This window comes from Galeopterus variegatus, unplaced genomic scaffold, assembly GCF_000696425.1.
Source record: "Galeopterus variegatus unplaced genomic scaffold, G_variegatus-3.0.2 Scaffold1061, whole genome shotgun sequence".
Lineage (NCBI taxonomy): Eukaryota > Metazoa > Chordata > Mammalia > Dermoptera > Cynocephalidae > Galeopterus > Galeopterus variegatus.
Window position 1 is genome coordinate 147,681 of NW_007727172.1, and position 13,169 is coordinate 160,849.

The 13,169-nt window shown below is 40.3% G+C and overlaps 1 protein-coding gene across 3 annotated transcripts in view; it reads right to left on the minus strand.

Annotated features, from left to right (window-relative positions):
• Positions 1–13,169, minus strand: part of GRIA3 (glutamate receptor, ionotropic, AMPA 3) — a 276,738-nt gene that overhangs the window by 34,136 nt on the left and 229,433 nt on the right. The gene's annotated exons all lie outside the window — the stretch shown is intronic.

A 13,169-nucleotide genomic window follows, 5' to 3' on the forward strand; every position in this document is an offset into this window, starting at 1 on the left:
GTGAGCCCATTCTGAAGTTATTTTTTTAAAAAAATTATTTTTAAATTGACATATTGTAATTGTATATACTTGTGGGGTACAATTTGATGTTTTGATACATATATATGTTGTATAATGATCGGGTTAGGGTAGTTAATGTATCCATCACCTCATGCATTTATCATTTCTTTGTGGCAAGAACATTCAAAAACCTCTCCTCTAGCTATTATGGAATACATAAAACTTAACTGTTGACCATAGTCACCTTACTGTGCAATAGAACGGGTACAAAATTCAAGTTCTTTAACATAGTCATAAGTCTCAGGTCTACAGAAATTCTTTAATTTGTGATTCTGACAGTGAAAATTTCAAGCACTTGGCTTAGGCCCAGGAAGCAAAGATTTTTGTGGCAAGAGTGTTGCCCATCATATAGTCTTTCAAGTATGCCCCTTCCTTATTCCGAGAGGCCTTAGATTTATCATTACTAGAAGCAGGAGATAGTTGAATGTCTTCAAACCTCATATTTGCATATGGCTTTCTGGTTGCCATGGTGATTTTCACGCACCATTTCACTTAAGCCCCAGAGCAGCCCTGAGGTGGGTGTAGCAGCTATTGTTTGTTCACTGCTTAATCCCTAGCCCCAAGAACAGTGTCTGGGCCTAGCAGTGCTCAATAAATACTTGTTGAATGAAAGAATGAATTCCCCTTTTATGAATGAGGGAACCAAGGGTGAGGGGGATAAGTACAGTGGCAATGCCGAGAGGTGCCATAGTGGGCTTTAGCCTTCAAAGTCACTACAAATAAACAAGCCTGGCATTAACTGTGCTTGCTATCCAGTTTCCTGATAAGTCCTAACCAGAATGCCACCTTGAAGGGTCTCCTATGCAGAAATTTGAAGATTTGCTACTGACTCACTAACTTGCCCCAGGTTCCACAGCTAATGAGGAACAAGGCTGAGACACCATTCAAGTCTGCTGAATTCAAGGCTACAGATCTTTCCCCTACAACCCCAACCTCTTCTGCTCTAACACTGACAATATCCTTTCTGATGAAAGAGAGCAACTTGCCTTCAAAAACATTTTTACTTCTTGTAAAGTTTTTTTTAAAAATTAGTGTAAGTTCTAAATTAACCCCAATCACCTCCAACTAAGGCACTGGAATAAGTGAACGTTCTTGTCACTCACTGTAAACCTGGTACAGGCCGTTAGTGTCCACACTTCACCACGTGAAGGGATCAGAGCAATTTGGGGTGGAAGAGGAAGAGCACATCTGGCTTGCCAAATGCATCTGACACATGTTTTTCTTCCACATCTGCTTTGGAGAAATAAATAGCTCTAATGAGGTACCTTTGGAAAAAGGAATCACCGAATTTTACAATTTTTTTTTCTCCTAAAGCAAAGGAAATGGTTTCCATTTTGATTTGGAGCAAGAAAATTTGGCAACAGAAAATGATTTCATTTCTAAAGCATGACCAAAACCCCAATTTCATTGTCTTTCTTTCCTTCACTTAAACATTCAGACAAGTATTGCCTGTCTGTTTCCTTTTGCTTCAGATAATCAGTGACTATGTATTGGTCAAAACAGGAGGGAGGAGGGGAAAGAAATACTGGTTTCTATTTTTAGCCTTTCTATTGGTGTGTTATGATCCTGGCTAAGTTATTTTGGGGACTGGGCTTTTAGATAACCTCAGTGGAGCTGGAGGTCATCTTTTGCCTAGACATTGACTTTTGCCCTCAAATATCAAGTCCGCATTCCAAATGCCATTCCCTAACATTTTCAAACTGTGTTCTAAAGTCCAGGGACAGGTTTCCTTCCATCTCAAGGAGTGCTACTTCAGATGTCTCCTTTCCAAAGGTGCAGGTGACAACTCAGCTAAGTTTTCACTGACCTTTCTAGTGTCCCTCCCTGGCGTGCAAAGTGAGATTACTATTCTGATTATCTTCTGCTTCTCTTGCCAAGTCAGACTAAGCATATTTCAATGGGTTGAAAGTAGCACCACTGGCTATATGACTTTGAAAGCCAGAATCAACAAACTCTTGGAGAAAACATTTCCAAGGTCCCATTGCTCTATTCTAGGGAATAGAGGAAGGGACACAGTACCCTCTACCCCTGTGGCTCTCACTTAGAAATGATTTTGCTTCACAGGAGGCATTTGGCAACATTTGGAGACTTTTTTTATTGTCACAACTTGGAGTGCTACTGTATCTAGTGGGTAGAAGCCAGGGATGCCGCAAAACATCCTACAATGCATAGGACAGTCCCCACAACCAAGAATTACCTGGCCCCAAATGTCAATAGTGCCAACGTCGAGAAACCCTGCTGTTTGGGCTTTGATGGAGCCAACATTAAGTGGGAAAAACCACCATAACTAACGTCTAGTTGAGACATACTTTGTTCCAGGCTCTATTTTAAGTGTTTTACATGTTTTAACTCATGTAATAAATCTCTATGAGATAGATTATATTATTATTATATGATTACCCCATTTAAAATGCAGAAATAGTGGCACAGAGAAGTTAAGTAACTTATCTAAGTCCACACAGCTCATTTGTGGTGGAGCTTGGGACTTACTCATGTAGGCTCTGGAGTCTGTGCTCTCAAATAGTACACTATTCCCAGATAGGCTAAGGGATGATTGTAAGGCATATGCCAGGGCTGGGCTAAGTCCACACAAATTGTGCTTTAAATGATGCCTATACCTTAGCGTAACTTCAAGGGGCATGGTATTCCTATTATTCCCACCCTGAAATATTAGATTGGGGACCAAGATGTCTTGCCCTTAATCTACATGAAAACCCCATTTTTTAAACCAGAAGTCAACAAATTATTTTTTTCTCCTTATTTTGAGACTGAAAATACATAAATATGGACTACTAGGCATGTTATAAAGCAAGACTGAGTTAATGTTTACTGTTGCAGATACTCCTAATTTTTCACTCCCCTACCTGGGCAGTACCACCTCTTCCCCACTTGCCTTCCCAGGTACAAAATGCCCTCTCCGACCCCACCCTGCTCTCAGAAAAGGATTGTAAACATTCATGCTGAGGTATAAATGATGGACAACAGCCTGAAGTCTGATCCCTTTGCAGAAGAGCTTACATTTTTTTCTTTTTTCTTTTTGTCTTTTTTACTGACCAGTAACGGGATCGCAACCCTCGGTGTCGCGCCCGTACCAGGGACTAGCAATGGGATCACAACCTTCGGTGTTGCGCCCACACTGCGCTCAGCCAGTGAGCGGGATCCGGTCTCCACATGGGATCCGAACCCTCGGCGGGAGCGCCACCGCACTCCCAAGCGGCGCACTCTCCAGTGCACCACCGGGCTGGGCCGAAGAGCTTACATTTCAGCAAAGATGAAAACACAGCTAAAGAAAGATAGCATAATGGTGGATACGTAAACTAGGTAAGGGAGGTGTGTGTGCTTATTGAAAAGCTGACTTTACTAACAGCCTACCTTCCCCTTCAGATTGCAGAATCTGTTTTCAGGGTAGAGAATGGGCCACAGAGAAAGTGTGCCAGCCATACCTTTTCACTATTAACTAGAGCAAAGCCTCAAATTCCCTGACTCCCAAGCAGTAGTTTGCCTCTATGCCTGCTATCACTATTGAACACTTCAGGGTCATTTCTCTCAGCCTGCTAGAGTTCTGTTTTTCAATAAAATTTCATCTTCAGCAGTCTAGAACCTATCACCACTGACTAATTGGATTTCACTTTCCAACTGTATTTTTATTTTCTATAACTAAGATATTTAAAAGAGAAATTAAATACCCTTGTTATTCTTGAATCAATTAATTGTAGTGCAGAGACTAAACCTGACAATGCAGATCCTAGGAAATGAGAGAAAAAAATGTTCTTTTATTAAGGAGCAAAATCTATCCTTGAATTACAATATTTTGAGTTTCTGCAGAGACTGTTTCTTCCATGTCCCCAGAGCAAGAATTATTTTCATACTAAGGGAAAAAAGCAATGAAAAAAAGAAGTAATCTGCTCAGGGATATCCAGAAGAGTCCAAATTTTCCACTTAGTGTTTACTGGGAGAGTTAGTTTCCCAAAAGGTGAGCTGGAACTAATCTGAAGAGTTCTCTTAAAGCCAGCTCATCTGTTCTTTATCTGTAGGTGATATATACCTGGGAAGCTACTGATCACTGCTCTTATGATTCTGATTTAAATTGGCCTGAGGTGGGGCCAACAGTTTAAAAAATGCTTCCTAGGTGATTCCAATATTCAACCTGGGTTTAGATCAATCAACAATGATCCTACAATAGCAACAACTAGCTGCCAGCTATTACAATTGACCACTGACAATGAGAGGGCTACCATTTATTAAGCACTTACATGGATCAAAAATGGTGCTTCACACATTACATACGTTATTACTAATTCATAAAATCACCTTGTGAAACCAATATTATCCCCATTTTATTGTGAAGGTAACTAATGCTTATATTAGTTAGTTTACTTATCCAAGATCATACAGCTGGTTAAATTCCTTGCCCTGATCTCACTAAACTTTAGACTTGATTATGTAGCTTCTTACCTGACATCTCCACTTAGGTATCTCACAGGCATCTCCACCTTAGCATGGCCAAAATGGAGCTCCTGACTCTTTCTCACCTACGTTTGCTACTCCTCCAGTGTTCTCCAGCAGAGAAAATGGCACCACCATCCAATTTGTTCAGTTGCTCAGGCCAAAATTCTTCTAGTCATCCTTGACCCCTCTCTTTGGTCTCACATTCTGCAACCTGTCAGCTCAATCTTCAAAACACATTCAAAGTGCAACCACTTTGACCACCTCCACCCTAATCCAAGCTAATCATTGTTCACCTAAAACATTGCAATTGTTTAAGTGGTCTCCCTGCTCCTCATCTTTTGCCCTCGCATAGCAGTCTGAGGGGTACTTTTTCACATAAATTGGATCATGTCATTCTTCTGCTCAAAGCCCTCTAAATGACTTACTATCAAACAGAATAAAATCTACAATCTTTACTTTGGTTTAGGAAGCCCAGCACAACAGGCTCTGGCTTGTCTTCTCTGCTGCCCTCATCTTTACTACCCTTTCCCTTTCTCAATTCGCTCCAGCCACAAGGGCCTTTCCCCCAAACCCACCAAGCACATTCCCATGTCAGGGCCTTTGCTCTTGGGGTCCCATCTGGAATGCTTTTCTTTCTACCTCACCTCCTGTTTGCATGGCCTGCTCCCTCACTTCATTCAGGTGTCTGGTCAAATGTCAGAAAGGCCTTCCATAATCAGCTGAGATGAAATAGCCCCCCAACATTTTGTCTCCTTACCCGCTTTTTAAAAATTGCACTTAACACTAACTGAAACATATATGTTATTTATAGCGTTTGTTTATTTTTTTTTGGTCTTACCCACAACAATGAGCACAAAGACTTTGTTTTGTTTTGAGCACTTAGAATGAAGGTTGTCACATAGTATGTACTCAATAAATATTAACTGAATGAATAAATGAATAGCTGAGATTTAAATCCAGATCATTTGACACCAAAGTCTGTATTAGCCCCCTCTCTCTCCTTCCAAAGCTTAGAGAGGTAAACTGATAATTCTGAGGTTGCACAGATGCAAAATGACAGAAGTAGTATTCAATCTAGGTCTATTGGCTTCCATAACAGGCGCTTTCCTTACTACTCCGCATTGCCTCTCAGTGGAGAAATTGCTAGTGATTACAGTGACCAAATGTCTGTGAATTGATTGAGGTTTTCTTTGACGCATGTTGAAATGATTCTAATTTTCTTCCTTGGCTCAGCTTTGAAGCCCGTGCAACGTGCTCTGAGGTAAAAGGCACCAATATAATAACCCACCAGCCTGTCATAGGGCCCTAAATCCTGCCATTAGAGAGCATGCCTTTTATTTGATTTGGACAAGTTACTTAAACTTCTCTGAAATGGAGAACAAATATTAAGTGAGATAATTTCATATAAAGGACCCAGCACAGTGCCTGGCATGTAGCAAGTCCTCAGCATACTAGATTATGCCCTCATGGCAATGGGAGAGTAACACAACCTATATCCACAACATCTGTATGATATTTGGCTTGTTAGAAAATTTGTGCCAGAAGAATACTGGAGAGAAGGGGAATCAAGATAGGTCTTGGGGAGGGCAGGCAAGGTGGGATGCCACCCTGATAAGTCAGAGGGCACATGAAGGCATAGGCACATGTGAGTGTCAGGAAGGATGATGTCAGGTTAAGTGCTGTCAATTCTACTGAGGCACAGACTAGAATCATAGCTAACTCACTAGATGCTTGGCAGAGAATACCTTATAAGGCTAAATGGGGCCACCAAAATGTTCAATTTCAATATATTCACATTTCACCCTCTCCCGTGGCTCTCAATTTTGAACAGTTGGGTTTAGATTTAAGTCTTTTCCTACTTGCTGTGTTAGGAATGTTCTGGTAAGTATTACTACTTAAGGTGCTATGCTGGTTAAAAAAAAGTAGTCTGGCTGGGGTTTTGTCAGGCAAACACACTGACTGTGAAAGCTGCAGGAAAATTGATTTTATGCTGTTTGCATGTCTTGGCACAAACTGTGTGGCATGGAAGCTTAAGTTACAGAATCTTCTGGTAAGTGCAGCAAGTGGGGTGACTTCACGAAATGATTAGGTTTCACTAATATTCACATTGGGGTCAAGTCAGTGGTCTCCATTGCCATATGCAATATGGCAAATACAACTACTAATTTGTTGTTATTTCATTTAGAGACCTAGTCAGTTAGCCACGTAATCTGATACCCGCATTCGAACACAAATCAACATACTTCTTTACGCCCTCAATTTTCATGCTCAGGCCCTAATCCCAAACTGTCTTTACTCTGCCTTGGCTAGCATGAGTGCTGTGGAGAAGCCACCTACTCACCAGTACTCGGGAAGGGGCCTGCCTGTCCATGGTAAAATTTGCAGTTCTGTGAAGTTTTCTTTTGGTGTACAGAGCAGTGGTTAAGATCATAGGTCCTGAAGTTACAAGGACCTTGCTTTGGTACTTACTAACTGTGTGACTTTGAGTAAATCATTTAACCTCGCTGAACCTCAGTTTCCTCATCTGAAAAATGGGGATGGTAATAGGATCCACCTTATAGTGTTCATGAGATGATGTAATGAGATGCCTTATAATGAATTTAGCATGGTTGACGACAACATCTTAAGCACTTAGTCAGTTTCTCCCCCATTCAATAGTTGTATCAGGCACTTTGGTAGATGCTGCAGGGGACAGAGTTGTGGAATGGCCGTTATGCTCAAAAAGCTAAAGAAACTAAAAGTCCAAAGTGTCATCCAATAGAACTTTCTGGGAATACTCTATCCACTTGTTAACAGTTCCAGCTTAACTCTGCGACAATCTTAGCAATGTCCACAGCTTAGTCTTTATCATCAAAGGCTACGATGATTAGAAAATTGATCAACTGCCCCTGACCACTGGTGTGCTTTGCCTAGATAAGAGTATGCCTTCCATTGTGTAGTAGATGAATTCCTAGAAAAAGCTGTGCCATAAATTAGATTTATTTTTGAAAATCAAATTTTATTTCTCTATCGATGCATGGGCTGTTTTACGCTTATTTCTTTTAGCCACATATATCTATTGAGCATTTGAAATGTGGCTAGTGCTACTGAAGAACTGATTTTAATTTTAATTAATTTAAATTTTAATAGTTTCATGTGGCAAGTGGGTACCATATTGACTAGCACAGGTCTACAGCCGTAGTACAGGAAAAGCAGAGAGGTACTAAAAGGCAGCCAAAGGGCACCAAGAACTATTTTGTCTACTTTATAATATTTTTATGGCTTAGCCTGATGGTGGAGGTGATAACTGCATCAAATGGAAGTCCTGCCTGCACCAGTTGGAAGGCTGGCTATAGGCTAGGTTGAGGGGCAGGAGAGGAGGGGGTATAACACCTGCTCAATTTAGAGCTAATCTGTAGCTCTGGAATAGCTTACCCAGCCTGTGTTTATGGAAGGCCTCTCTAGAGAAAGAGAAAGGTAAGCTGTATTATTTGCACAGGCAAAAATTCATTAAACACATGAAGAAACTGTTCCCTTAAAATTTATCCTATTTGTGTAAAATTGAAAATAAGTGAACTCCTGGGTCTTGGTATGCCATGAAATAGTATTTTTGTAACTTCTCTCCAAGAACCATATTTTCCTTCAAAAGAGCAGATCATTATACAGGAAAATATTTGTGGAAAAAACATAAAAATATAGAGTATACTTCTTAAACTTCCACCCAGCCTGATTTTCTGTTTTTGGCTCTGTCAGTTGTTTGGACCTTTTCTCTCTGACTCTCTTTTCCAAGGGAAGAATCCAATAGGGGTGAGCAGCCAGGTGACAACGCTCACAATTTCCCCCAGTTAAAAAAATAGTTCATCCCTGAATCAGCTCTGATAGATGGGCTGAAGAGCTGAGTATAATCAAAATTGAAAGTGGTAGAACCTCCAGAGACAATTTCCTTTAAAAATTCCAAATAACTTTGTCAAGTACTCATTCCAAATGCCTTTGCTTTGCATTTTCAAACTGTATTACAGTTACATTAAGGTCATAACTGTAAATTTGCCTTATATGAGTCATCAAAGGGGGACTAGGACCAGCATTTCCCAGGGAGGTAGGACCTTGGGAATTAGGCAGGTTGAATGGTGTCTATTTGGCTTGGTTGCTCTCATTTAGTAACCAGAGACTTGAACCAAACTATACTAAAAGCCCCAAACTGAAATGAAAGCTGCCAAATTGCAGATTTGCAAGTTAAACCTCATTAAAAAAACAAAAAACAGGAAACAAAATCATGAGCTGAAGCAAAGTGTTGTTTTTTTTTTTTTAAGAATCAACTAGAAAACTAGGTTGTTTTATATTCAGGGCTGTGTATTTATCACCACTATTGAACAGAAACAGAACTAAAGTCTGGAAACCCTCCAAAGTAAAACTAATCACACCATTATTCCATTTGATTTGAGTTTCTGATACGTATAGTTATCACCTCTATTCAGTAAAGATCAATAGTCAAACTGCAGAAAGAAGCCATGTTGAATCCTGAAGGACTTAGAAAAGTAAAGGGAAACTGAACGCCTGGGTTGCATTTCCAAATTTCATATTTTTTCTAGTACCTGTAAAACCTGTGGCCTGTGGGATAATTTATTAACAGTCATTGGTTTGAAATGCGATTCTCTTAAGTCCCCGTTTCTGTGCCAGCACCTTGTTGTCATTTTTTTGTTTGTTTTTTATTTTTTCATGTCTGGCCTGTGCAGGGATCCGAACCCTTGACCTTGGTGTTATAACACTACGCTCTAACCAGCTGAGCTAACTGGTGGGCCCCTGTGCCAGCACCTTATTACAAAAGAAATACAGTAACTTGAAAAACAGGCCCTCTATATCTCAAGCAAGAGCGGTAATTATTTGTTGCTATTCCAGAAAAGGAGAGTAGGCCAATGATAGTTAAAAAAAAATATGTATTTTCCTTTTAAGAAAAATATTTTTCTCCTGCTTGCCTTCTATTCCACTTCTGATCAACCAATGGCAGACCCTTGTCAGCTGGAGTGCTTACTGCCCACTACCTCCCACTCCCCGTCCCCACCAGTGTGCTACCAACAGTAGTTAACTCCACAAACCAAAAAATGCTCATGTAGACCTATATGTTTTTTTAGAACCCATTAAGATAATCTGTGGCCAAAGGTTATCTGTTTTTTTCTCCATAGTTAAATGACTTGTTTCTATTAACCCAAGATTTTTAAAGTCATTTGCAAAACTTAATTTCCATTAGTATGACTTTTACTTCATAGTCTGACATGTAAAGACAACAGAATATTTAATTAAGAGCCTTCCTCGACAGTCTGTCTTTGAGGCTTGCTTTCTCCACCTTCGGCCTCAAAATTGTTTGTCAGTGTTGTTGTGGATTCCCTCCCCTTTTCTCCACCTAACGACAATGTGCATTTCTACTGATTTCTATCCAGGTCATTCGTTATCCACTCACTGAAAAATATGTTATTAATGAGAAGGTAGGAGTCATGTCCTCCCCAGGTTTAAATGAATCTTTAAGATGGTACAATCAAACAGATATGCAAAATAGGCCATTAATGCAACATTTTTACAAATTTAAACATGAAATCAAGGAATGCAGAACTTTTAAATTTCTTATTGTTTCAGTCTTAGCAACATGGCACATGCTGAATATATAATACAGCATTAGGAAGACATGGATTCATAAGTATTGAAAAGATAACCAGTGTATGTAAAGGAGATTCCAGGACTAACTACCAGACTTCTGGGATGAATGACGTAACCATACCTATTTAGATTGGCTCAACATCAGCAAGTAAGTTTCCCAACACCTTTGAACCTTCCTGTCCTTGGTTTGTGCTGCTTTGCCTAGATAAGAGTATGCCTTCCATTGTGTAATAGATGAATTCCTAGAAAAAGCTGTGCCATAAATTAGATTTATTTTTGAAAATCAAATTTTATTTCTCTATCGATGCATGGGCTGTTTTACGCTTATTTCTTTTAGCCACATATATCTATTGAGCATTTGAAATGTGGCTAGTGCTACTGAAGAACTGAAAGCCTTCCTCCTAGGTTTCTCTGACAGTAGTTAATGATCTGTAAATACCAAAATGTACTAAGGGATCTCTGTTTTCCAGGGAAGAATATATTTCTAATGTGAGTTATTACTATTAATTGCTTTTATCAGTTGTGAATTTTCAGATATATGGATTACTTAAGGTAGGGTCTAGCTGTACTGTACAGCCAAAGGTTTTGGAAGAAAGGGAAAGCCTTAAAGATAACAGATGTTTCCTTTCTAACTAGTCCTTGTTAATCTTTGGAATGGCAGAAGGGCAAGCCCAGAAATTGCCTGGGAAAGCAGAAAAAGAAAAAGGCAGTACAAAATGATTCAAGGTGGGAGGTCTTGATACAATGGATACTGTGCTACATCCCCAAGGTGCCAAGAGCCAAAGATGTATCCATGGTAACAGCAAGGGTCCCAGTGGAATAGAGTGGAGAAAGATTGAACCCTAGCCTTACAAAAACTGATCTGGTCTCTATGAAAGAAATAGCTTTCCAACAAGGGAGAGGGTAGAGGTATCTTTTCTGCAGTAGTGGGGATCCAATTTTTGTGTGGGAGATGATGGCACCCCAAAAGAAGTTGGAAAGAAGGAGTGGTTTCTCTTCATTATCCATCAGAGATACAAATATATTGTGGTGGGAATACTCTATCCACTTGTTAACAGTTCCAGCTTAACTCTTTGACAATCTTATCAATGTCCACAGCTTAGTCTTTATCATCAAAGGCTACGATGATTAGAAAATTGATCAACTGCCCCTGACCACTGGTGTGGATGAAGTCTGGGCAATCTCTCCTCTGGGCTGGATAGCATTTCTCTCCTGCTTTAGAATCACAATGCCCCTACCACCATCCTGCCATATTCAGTAGATATTTCATGCCCACTACATGTCTTTGATAAATATCACATTCTGTTTACCTAATTCCCATAGCATATTAAAATGACAATGGCAATGTAGAATTAACAAAAGGGACAGAGAGAGAAAGGATCACAGAAATCTCACTTCTTCCTTCAAAGCCTAAGAGTCGGCACTTTAGTTTGATTACTATCCACCATACCACTGTTTCCAGAACAATGTGCCTTCACTAACCCTTCTTGGTAGGGGTACTCAAAGGAGGGGTTCAGTTCATATTCCCCTCACCAATCCCCTCCACTTACTCCCAGGAGGCTTCACCCTGCCATATGGGCACTCAGGACTATCCACGCAGAAGTCTTCTATGTGGGGAAGGTTGGGCCCCTGGTGTCCCTAGTGCCTCTGTAAGAAACGAATGCATCTGTATGCCCAGACCTAGCAGGTCAAATAGGCAAAGAGAAAGGTTGTAAGGAATAGGGAGTGGTATGTTAGGAAAATGCTTCTGGCTATAGGACCGGAGGCTCCTTGAAGCCTCTGTGAAAATACTAACATAATAGCCCCAACCACCCAAGACACAGCAGATAAAAGAAGAGAAATGGAAGTAAGGGTCAGTTAAAGGAAAGTAGGAGAGAGCTTCTTTCTAAAGGCAGGAGGTTTTAGTCTCCCAGTTTATCTTCAATTTCTGTCCCATTTTTTCCTAAGAAATTCCTCTTATCTACAGTCTTTACCTAAGGTCATACTGATTGAAAATCTCCACTGGTAACCAGTTCTTGGACCTGGCCACCTACAGTCCTCTAGTATAGGAAGTTGGAATTGTGGGGCTCCCTGAAGAGTCCATAAGGAAATTAATACAACAGTCCTCGTCACCCAAAACCCACCCAGTAAATGGACAATGGAAAAAGAAGGGTGTTGTTTGGATCACAACAGAAAAAGGTAGGTCAAAATCATAAACATTTTGAGGCTTCTGAGAATTATTCCCCTGTGGTTTCATTTTTTTTCCTACTTTTAGTTTTCAGGGATTTCTGTTGCCCGGTCTCCAGCTGGATACCATTTCTTGGGCTTTCTTATAGAGATATGTACTTGGTGCTCCCTAAAGCTTTGGCAAAGCATTAATGCAACAGTGCCAACTCAACCTCAGATTCCGACTCCTGAAACAATCAATCATCTTCCATTGGTCTTTGCTGATCAGAGGAAAGCTTTTTCCTTTCTCTCTCTCCCTGACAGACACACTCAGAAGAGGAGGCTCCAACTCAGCCAGTCAGCTGTGATCATTCTTGAGACACCACTTCCTGCCAGACAGGCCCAGATACTTCTACTCAAGCTTTTGTCTGCCCCACAGGCAACCTCCAGCCTCCACCCTGCCTCATTTGCATAAAAAAAAAGCAAACCCAGAAATTCCCTTATATGTTGTATAGTTAAATGTTCCTCAAAGATTGGCTCTTGGTCACTTGTGTTGGAATCACTTGGGGTGCCGGTTTAAAAACACAGATTATTGGAACCCATGGAATCTGCATTTTGAGGTAGGGGCTTCTCAAATGATTTTATATGCAGCCAGTGTTAGAAAACACTGGTCGAGGGTAGTCATTCATCAGATTATTGGGTTCCTTATTCAACATCTCTGACAAGTGGCCATTAGCCTATTCTTGAATCCCTTCAATGATAAACAGCTCACTATCTGTAGAAGACAGCCTATTCTATCTTTGGATTGCTCTATTAGAATGCTTTTTTTTTTTTACATTGATCTAAAATATCTATCCCTGTAATATCTGCTCTTTGATTTTTGTTCT